This window comes from Podarcis erhardii, assembly GCF_964252035.2.
Source record: "Podarcis erhardii genome assembly, chromosome: 1".
In the NCBI taxonomy this organism is placed as follows: domain Eukaryota; kingdom Metazoa; phylum Chordata; class Lepidosauria; order Squamata; family Lacertidae; genus Podarcis; species Podarcis erhardii.
Window position 1 is genome coordinate 85,253,960 of NC_138497.1, and position 9,598 is coordinate 85,263,557.

A 9,598-nucleotide genomic window follows, 5' to 3' on the forward strand; every position below is an offset into this window, starting at 1 on the left:
AGTTGAAGAGATTGAAAAAGAGAGCCTTTTCACCCCACTGCAGTTCTGGGGGGAGGTGTGCTTTTTTTCCTCTCCAGGGGAAGGGTCGCAACACACAGGCCCAACTACAGATTTATAGAAGCCTTCAGCAAAGTGCACCATGGTGGGGCCCCTTCTTAGTCAGAGCTCCCCACCCCAGCCATGGGATCACCTGGCAGTGGCGGCAGTGGACAGCCATTTAAATTCCCCACCCACCCCAAAATATAGCATTGCCCCAGGGCATTGTGGGAAATTAAAATGGTCACCTGCAACTGCCAAGTAAGCCAATAGCCAGGTGCCCAGGGTGGGGGATGTTACTTTGAAAACTCTGGAAATACAGGTGTGTTTTATTTATTTTGTTACATTTATACTAGTTGCAGAAAAGTTCAGGAAGGGAGAGTGCTGCTGCACTCAAGTCCTGCTTGTGGGCTTCCCATAAGCGTCTGGCCGGCCACTGTGACAACAGGACGTTGGACTAGAGGGCCATTATCCTGACCCAGAAGTGCTCTTCTTATGTTCTTATGGCCTGTGCTTTCTCTAAGGATCTCAAAGCAACGTACAGAATTTCACATACTCCTTCACACATACAACATATCCTTATAACAACCCTATGATGTAGGCTAGACTGAGGAAGAGCTGCTGGCCCAAGGTCAACCAGTGAGATTTGTGGTAGAGTGGGGATCTGAACTTGGGAATCTCTAGCCCCACCGTCTAACTACTGACACCACGCTTGGTGATGAAAGGAGAACTTTCATTGTCCCTAGTCACATGCATAATTTCAAGGGATGATGTGGCTATGTAAACTCCGAACTGGTGTAAGTAGGGAGTCAGATGTCCTCAGAGTGGACTGACTCAGCTGCTCTTCCCAACTGTCACAAATTCCTTGTGCAACCTTGGGGAGGTCACGTTCGTGTTAATGAGCATCAGGTTAGAGCTTCGTCTGTTGAGTAGGGATAATCCCTTGCCTGAACACCAGCTTGAAGTGCTCTGCCACTCTGATGAGAGATGCTACACTTCAGCAATGATGGGGGGCGGGGGCGTACTGGACATTTTTAAAAATTTGAGAGCATTCCATACCATATTGCAATGACATAAATAAAGCGGGATCTGATTTAGCATGCTTACTTGACTTAGTAACCAAAACATTGGAAAGTGCAGCCATGTTAATTTTACATGCCTACTTATTTATTTGTTTGTTTGAAAATGTATAATCTGCTCTTTCATAAAATATAACAAGGCGCTTACACTTGAAACACGATAAGATCAGTCTATATGTATAGACTTCTTTAGTCTATACTTCTTCTTTAGTCTATATGTATAGACTAAAGCTTAGCTTAAAACAGCAACAAAACATCCATAGATTCCAGTTTCAAGGAAAAATCATATTGTGGAGGCTATCTAAAGGGTGTTGTTTTCAGAAGACATTTGAAAGAAGGCAGGGAACCTCCACTGGTAGGAAATTCCACAGGGCAGGGCCTAGTAAACTAAAGACTCAGTCCCTAGTGAAGGCCAACCGAAACTCGGGCGAGGAGGGAGCCACCAGAAGTTTCCCATCAGAAGGACACTGACCAGCTGCTGACCAGCAGCACAGTGGCGTAGCGTGGGTTGTCAGCACCCGGGGCAAGGCAAGTAATTTGCGCCCCCTAACCCGTGGATTTGCGCCCCCTAACCCGTGGATTTGCGCCCCCTAACCCGTGGATTTGCCCTAACCCCAGATGTTGCGCCCGGTGCGGCCGGCCCCCCCTGCACCCCCCACGCTACGCCACTGCAGCAGCAATGACCAAGATGCTCTCAAGATGCCATATTTTCTTCTCTCCCCTGGACTAAATGCATATAAAATTCTAGCAAACAGTGATATTTCCCAGATCGAGCATGGATTGTGAAATACTATTTCAACTGAGAACATTCAAGTGCCTGTAAGTTGTTTGGGGCTAGCAACGTTAGATGTGCACTGCCCCATATGAAGTAAGCCCTAGATCTGTATGCAGCTCACCCATGTGAGGAGCCTTTTAATTGCAGGAGGCATCTTCTCAGTGAAGTACCTTCAGGCCCTGGGCTGACTATAGGCTGCCTACCCGGTAGTTCTACACAGGAAGGTGTACAATAAGGCTCAGTCCAACTACACATCCTGATTTGTGGAGTGGGGCCTGCTTTGCGCACTCAATCCTAGGACAGCATGCAGATTCTACCTCAAGGGTCTGGAATTTCTCTCTGTGGTGGATGGAAGTTGCCATCAAGGATCCTTGGGTCAACTTTCTGGTGACTTGGTGGCCATTGTCCATTAAGGTGGGGCTTCTACCCATTTTACATCCTACTTTGGTTATCACTCTTAGACCATACCCTAAAGCTGGGATGGGGAGTCCACCTTACTCTAAGCCAGGCTTCCCAGGCTAGTGCCATCCACTGTCTCAACCAGGGGTCAGCAAACTTTTTCAGCAGGGGGCTGGTCCACTGTCCCTCAGACCTTGTGGGGGGCCAGACTATATTTTGGAAAAAATAATAATGAACGAATTCCTATGCTCCACAAATAACCCAAATATGCATTTTAAATAAAAGGACACATTCTACTCATGTAAAAACATGCTTATTCCTTCCTGGACCATCCGCAGGCCAGATTTAGAAGGCTATTGGGACGGAGCCTGGTCTTAGTTTGCCTACCCATGGTCTCAACCATGCACTGAGGCTCCTCAGTTCTGCCTGTTTAGCTGGTCCTGTACATGGAACAGGTAGTATTTCAAATAGAAGTTACTTTGAATAAACAGGTAGAGCCTAGGTGAATGCAAATAGTTTAAAAACTCCAACGGACTGTGAAAGCACACTGTTCCCACACAAAAACTCCGGGGAGATAACCAACACCCAATGTTGTTTGCAGTGCCCACACCCACCCAGCTCCCCCTGTCTCTCTCTCATTCTCAAATTTCAGTCTATTCTTTGCACACACAGAAACACCTTGCACCGCCCCCCTAGTTAGCGGGAGGAGGGGAGTCTGGATAAGTACTCTCTTCTGATTGTCATCTGGTCATATTAGCTCCCATGGAGCAGTGGCGGAGGAACCCTCTCTGGCACCCAGGGCAGGACGCCGAAGGGCGGGGCAAACCGCCCGATGGTGCACATGCAACGTCTATACAGACTGTGCACATGCGGCACCCCATACGGTCTGCCGTGGTCTGCCATGCGTGCACACTCTGTACAGGATGCCGCACATGCGTAGTCCGTACGGGCTGCCACTCTTGCACCCTGTCTCTACGGGCTGCCGTGCAAGCGGCATCCCGTACGGACTGTGTATGTGCAGCATCCCGTATGGAGTGCGCATGCGCGGCAGCCTGTACAGTCACCATGCAAGAGGCAGCCCATACGGACGCTGCCCACCCTCGGCCACTCTGCAGCTGGGGGGAGGCAGGGGCCATCTTGTCACACACACCCCGAGAGTGGTATCCGGGACAGCCTGCCCCCTCTTCCCCTCATTTCGTACGCCCCTGCCAAGGAGATACGTATTATGTATTGCCTTACACTTGCTTACATTGAATAGCATTTGCCATTTGCCCATTCACCTGACAAAGTCCTCCTGGAGTTCCTCACAATCCTTTTTGCTGTTGTTTCAACCATCATCAGCAAACTTTGCCACCTCACTGCTCGCCAGTAGCTCTAGATAATTTACGGACAGAGATTTGCTTTTTTTCTTTTTCTCTCTGCAAAGGCTCGAGTCTTTCTTCTTCTTCTTTTAAGGAAGCCCACAGTCTGGAACTTCTGGCTAGCAGGCCTAGCAGGTTTGCTTATATGTAGTCCCCTCTTGAGCAGCTGATTTCCTCAGAGCAACACATGCTGGTAGCCACTTTCACAAAAAGGACTCCAGAGTTGCCAGAAATCAGGGCTCCTGAGTCCTTTTCCCCACCTCAAGGAGTGGTCTGCTGTCAGAACATGGCAATGTTTGGTGGTCTTGGGGCAGTGGTTTCACATCAGTGGACCTGGCTCCCTCAGCCGTGCCCTCCTTTAATCTAGAAGGGTGTGTGTGCAAAGTGAGACTTAACTCATCCTACCTCTGACCTTGGGTGCTCTTTGCAAAGTGAGAAAGGCATTGCTGTTTCAGCAGTGGTTTGTTTTTTAGTTTTTTACAGTGGTTTTATTGCACCATTTGCAACAAGTTTTTGCAAGGACACAAACACTTTCTCCCAATGTTTTTTTTATTATTTATTTCAGGAGTGTCACATTTTCCTATCACATGTGCTTTCTCTGTGTAATCTACCTTATGAAATGTGAGAGTACTAGCGCACAGAGCCCTAAATGGCTTGAGACAGAAGTACCTAAAAGAGTGCCTTTCTTAATATCAACCATCTTGGACCCTACAATTGGCAGGTGAGGCCTGGCTGGTGGTGCTGTAACTGTGGAATGCCTGCCTGGCGTTGACCCGTCTCAGGGCCTGCCTCCCTTATTGTATCTGCCTCCTTTATTACTGACTTTTAGGAGGAAGTTTAAAGCATTCCTGGTTACCCAGACATGTGATGACTGAAATATACTGTTCCTGGCAACCTTGAAATCATTGGTTGAATGTTTTTAGAATATTTTATAATTGTTTTTATTACTTATAGGTTTGCCACCCTGAGCTCCTTTGGAAAGAAGGGCAGGATAAATACTGGTTTCAGTGGTTCTCAACCTGTGGGTCCCCAGATGTTGTTGGACCACAACTCCCATCATCCCTGAGCTCTGGCCTTGCTAGCTAGGGGTGATGGGAGTTGTAGTTCAACAACATCTGGGGACCCACAGGTTGAGAAAGGCTGGACCGTTAAGTGCTCAGTGCTGAATCATTGGAGCACAGCAGAATTAATGTGGCCTGTAAAATTAAAAGACAGTCATCACTAGCAAGTCTTCCTCAGCCTTTACCTGCTTCCCTGTATCAATGTCTTGCTATTTTGTGAAGCTTTCTATCTTTGGCTGCCTGCAGCCCCTCTCCAGCACTACGTATCTTGCTTGTGAAAGGGAGGAGAAAATAACAAGCAGGCCGTTTCCTCCACAGCATAGCTCTCTCTTCTGCATCAAGCTTTCCCCACCCACACATCATGGTATGAGGTTGATGATGCAGGATTGGAGTGCAAACACCTGGGAAACTGCAGCCTGCAGTGACCCCTTTCCACCCTTCAGATACTTATCTGGAGTTGTTTCCACAGAGGTGTGAACTTAAAGGCCTCTCAGCTGGTGAATCATTGTTTACTTGAGGGATCTCTGCTGGCCTTGTGCTTGGTGCATTTCAATGAGAAGGACCATCTGCTTAGGATTCTTTACAGATATTTCTTCTGCTACAAGCATTTATGAGCACAGACGGTCCTACCCTTAGGCAGAGTGAGGTGGGTGCCTCAGGCAACAGATTATGGGGTGCGAGGTGGAGCAGTGCCATTCCTCCTGAGCATCCTAGCTTGTTCACTATGTTGGAGGACAGCCTATGTGCACGACACAGCCTGCTCTGTGCCCCACAAGTTAGCCTGCTCCCCTCAGGTGTGGTGGAAGGCAATGTTCTGTTGACACTGCTGAAGTAAGGAGTCAATTTCCAGGCCAGTCAGCTTCTGTGTCAGCGATTGGCAAGGCACTGAGGAGTGGGTGGCGGCAGTTGTGGGGCCAGAGACTGACCCAGGGGAAGGGAGCAGTGGGTTTGGGGGTTTTGCGCATCCTGCAAGGCAAGGCCGGAGCCAGAGCTGGAGGGAGGGGAAGAGTCTGAGCAAGAGGAGACAGGGGAGGGGGTGCAAGAGAGGAGTCATGCTGGAGAAAAGGCAGCATGTGCCAGGAGTGGAGGATGAGATGGTGCCTGAGGGGTGGTGGTGATAGAATCCCCTATATCCCCTCTTCTGCTGTCCCCCAGGGCCAGGAAGAGCTTGAAGAGACAGTCACCATGGCAATTTCTGTACAGGAGAAGTCTCAGGCTCCTTGCGGGTTTGCCATCAGACAAGGGTACTTAAGTTTGAGTGGAGGCATGGTTACGCTGTCGTTCTGACCGTCCGGCTCAGAGCACAAGCCTGGGGAGGGGATGCCAGCTACTTAGTTGTCTGAAGCATGCTACCGCGTGTGCTTTGTCAACTACCAGCCATTTGTCCTCCTTGGGCAGGGCATGCTTAGGCCATTCTGCATGTGGAATGGAGGGGGAGGCCATCTTGCCCTTTGCCTCAGGCAGCAGAATGTCTTGGACTGGCCCTGGTTAAATATGAGGAAGTACTGCAAATGCTTCTAGAGACCCAGACCTTCAGAGTGGAGAAATAATCTCTTGAATGCATGAGACGCCTCCCCCATTTTTTCACTTTTACTTGGCCCTCGCCCACTCCTTGAGGCTTTAACCTAAGAAGCCATGGTTCTTACCAGATAGGTGTACAGAATCTTTGGGATTGCACACCTGTTACTGAGTATATTCTTCTAACAGGTTGGAAAGGGCAGCTGAAAATTACTCAGTATTTCACGCTTATGGTATGACGACTAATGTAGTGGTACATTTAGCAGGACTAAATGTCAGATTTTATTGGAGTAGTGACCCAAGGCTCTTCTCAGATGACATAATCCATAATGCATTATAAAAGAAAGAAAGAGGCACTTACATGGGAGTGCTGGTTTGTATTTTTATTTTTTTGGCATCCCTCTCACGCCCCCCACCCACAACTGGCAGCCTCTCTGGAAAATCTTCTCCATTTCCAAAACGAAAGTGGATATTCAGAACTGACATTTACCAGCCCCAAACCTGGGAGTGCTTGTAGAGTCAGCTGAGATAGGTAAAGACAACCAGAAGACACGGTGATGGATGTTAGCAGGGGGCGGGGAGGGCAGTTCCAGTTCCAGGGAGGCCAGCTGAGCCAGGTTTTGAAAGGGGAAGAAGCCAGAGTCTGGGAAGATTGAGAGTGGTTAAAGTGTCAGCCCATCCATCCAGCTGGTGGGGAAACAACTGGGTGAGGAAAGATGATGAGGACACTCTGTAAAGGAGAGTTCCCTCCTGCGTGGTACTGTACATTCTTTTTTTATATACTGGTGGTGGCATGCATTGTGTCACACAGGAATGGAATACATTCTCCTATCTGTGCTGCTCCCTTTTTTACTTCCCCAGGATAAATCACCCCTGAGAAAGAAAGTAGGTCGAAGGGGAGAGGATGTGTGTTGAGAGAGAGCAAAGCAACTTACAGAGGAGTGTCAATAGTCTCTCTCCCACTCCCAGGGGTACTTTCAGATAACTCGAAATGGAGCAGGGTTAGGATGTAGGACCCTTATCACATGTCAGTCATGCTGAACTTGACCTGTTTATTCAGCATTCATCCTGAACTGCTTGCACAAAGCTTATGTGGTTTTTGGACTATATGCTCCTCCAGACGTCCTTTTTATTGAGCAGTCAGGATGATTTGCGCTCATGGTGGTATTTGAGTGATTATACACATTCAGGCTTTCAATACTGTCTGCACCTACAAAAATTTCAGTGAAAATGTTCCAGTTTGTTTCCATACAGTGAGTGTCAAGTAGTTTTCTGATGAAATCCTATAACTTTTCAAACCACAAATGTTCTTGGTTTGTTTACTTTTGTTTCTTCTCCAAATGCAGCAATGTGGGAAATGTGCAGCATATACCTACAAAACAAAACAAAACAAAACAAAAAACAGAACAAAACAAAACAAAACAAAACAAAACAAAACAAAACAACAGACACCAACCTGCAGAGGCCCTAAATCTAGATTTGTTTGTGAGGTGGTTTTTAATTAGATATTTTCTGTTGCTGAAGGGATGTTCGCTCACTACTGTTGATCCTAGCTTTGACACATGCAAGTGACTTAACAGTATTGGCTTCTACACTTGAAAACTAGCCACGGCCACATCTGCACATTAAAAATACTTGCACCCCAGGGCTAAATAGCTGCTCGCTTCATTGACTTCAGAAAAGTGTTTGACTCTGCCTGGCACTCAGCAGCTGCCCTTAAATAGATACAAAGTGGAACAGAGGGGAAATGTACGACCTTAAACTGAAAGTACCAAACCCTATTCAAGGCAGGATTTCAAAACAAATGCCATGCAAAATGAGTCCCATGAAAAAACAAAGAGGAGTAAAATTAGAACCTAATCTCTGTCTAACCATTTCCAACATACATTTCAATGACCTACCAGGTTGGCTGCAACAGTATTCCCCCTCCTCCAAAAGGCATACTTGGGGTTAAGCTTCTTTGAACTCACTGGGATTTTATTGCTAGGGAACATGTGTAAGGATGGACTACACAAAAGCAGAATGAGAAAGGCCTCTTAAGAAGGGGTGGAGAATGTAAGGATAGCAGGAACCAAAGTATTCCAGGTGCATGGAGGGAAGCAATTTTGTGGAACACCAGTGGAGAGCTGAAACCTATGGTAGAAGCTGTTTTGATTTTGGTTGTAGTAAAAGTAAGTCAATGTTTCTTCTTTCTACATCTCAGTCTCCTGTTGTATAATTTTACAAAGTTTGTACTAGCATATTACATTGAGTTTCCCACTGCCTAAAGCCCTGTGCCCCGCAAATGAATCTGAAAATTCAGATTGTAGGAAATGACATTTCTACTTAGGTAATCAATAATGCTTGAGTTACTGCTGGAAGAGTTCAACGTGATTGTTTTCAGGTGACCATGAAAACTGGCATGGCAAATTTTGTATACTGGTATAGTAACCAGAGTCCTATGCTTTTCCTTTGGCTGATATGACTTTAACTCTGTAAGATCAAATTCATAGATGAAGTGAAAAACAGCCAGGGCCAGAACTTGCTGTCTTGGGGCACCTGTGGGGACCCACTGCTGTTTGCCACCATTTTAATTTCCCTCAGCATCACCGAGGAATTGTGGGAAATGTAAGGACAGGGTAGACCTATCCCTCTAATTCTGTTCAAAGTCCTATCACCACAGCGAGATAAGCCCTGACAAAGAAGAGGCCTCACAACCCAGTATTTTGCTAGGGCCACCTCAAACTTGAACCTTGCTTTGTTGGAGGGTCTATTAATTTTGAACATGTCTTTGTTTCTTCAAGTTGTTTGGAAGGAGAAGAAACTACCCAGCCTGATTATAAATAATAAGTTCCAAAGAAGAGAGAGCGAGAGAGAAGTTTCAAATATGAAATGAATAACAATCAAATACCACCCCAACTATTTTGAGGTTGACAAACTCTGAACATCTCTACTATGGCATAATGCAAATCAAACACTTGTTTGCAAAGCTTGAGATTTATTGGGTCCCATGTGCATCTATGGGCTTGTCCAGCCCTAATGACTCATTTATTTGAGCCTCTGCCTTCGAAAATTTGTATTACATCATTCATGAAATTTTCAAACTTCTTGTTTTGCTTCTAGACTGTCGCTATTTTAGGGTGGGATTCAATCACATATAGGAAAATCCATGCTGCACAATTATAGATTGGGAAGTCATTTGCAATCATTCCACTTCTGCAAAATATCAGACTTTCTGTGATAAGCAACGTGATGGGGAAGTATACTGAAAAGGGTGGGAAAGCACTTACTTCCCATTAAATAGCCAAAGCAATCTAATCTCCCTGGAAATAAATCAGGATGATGCCCATAAAACATGTAGTCTAACTTTCTAGTGAAATTGGCAGACAA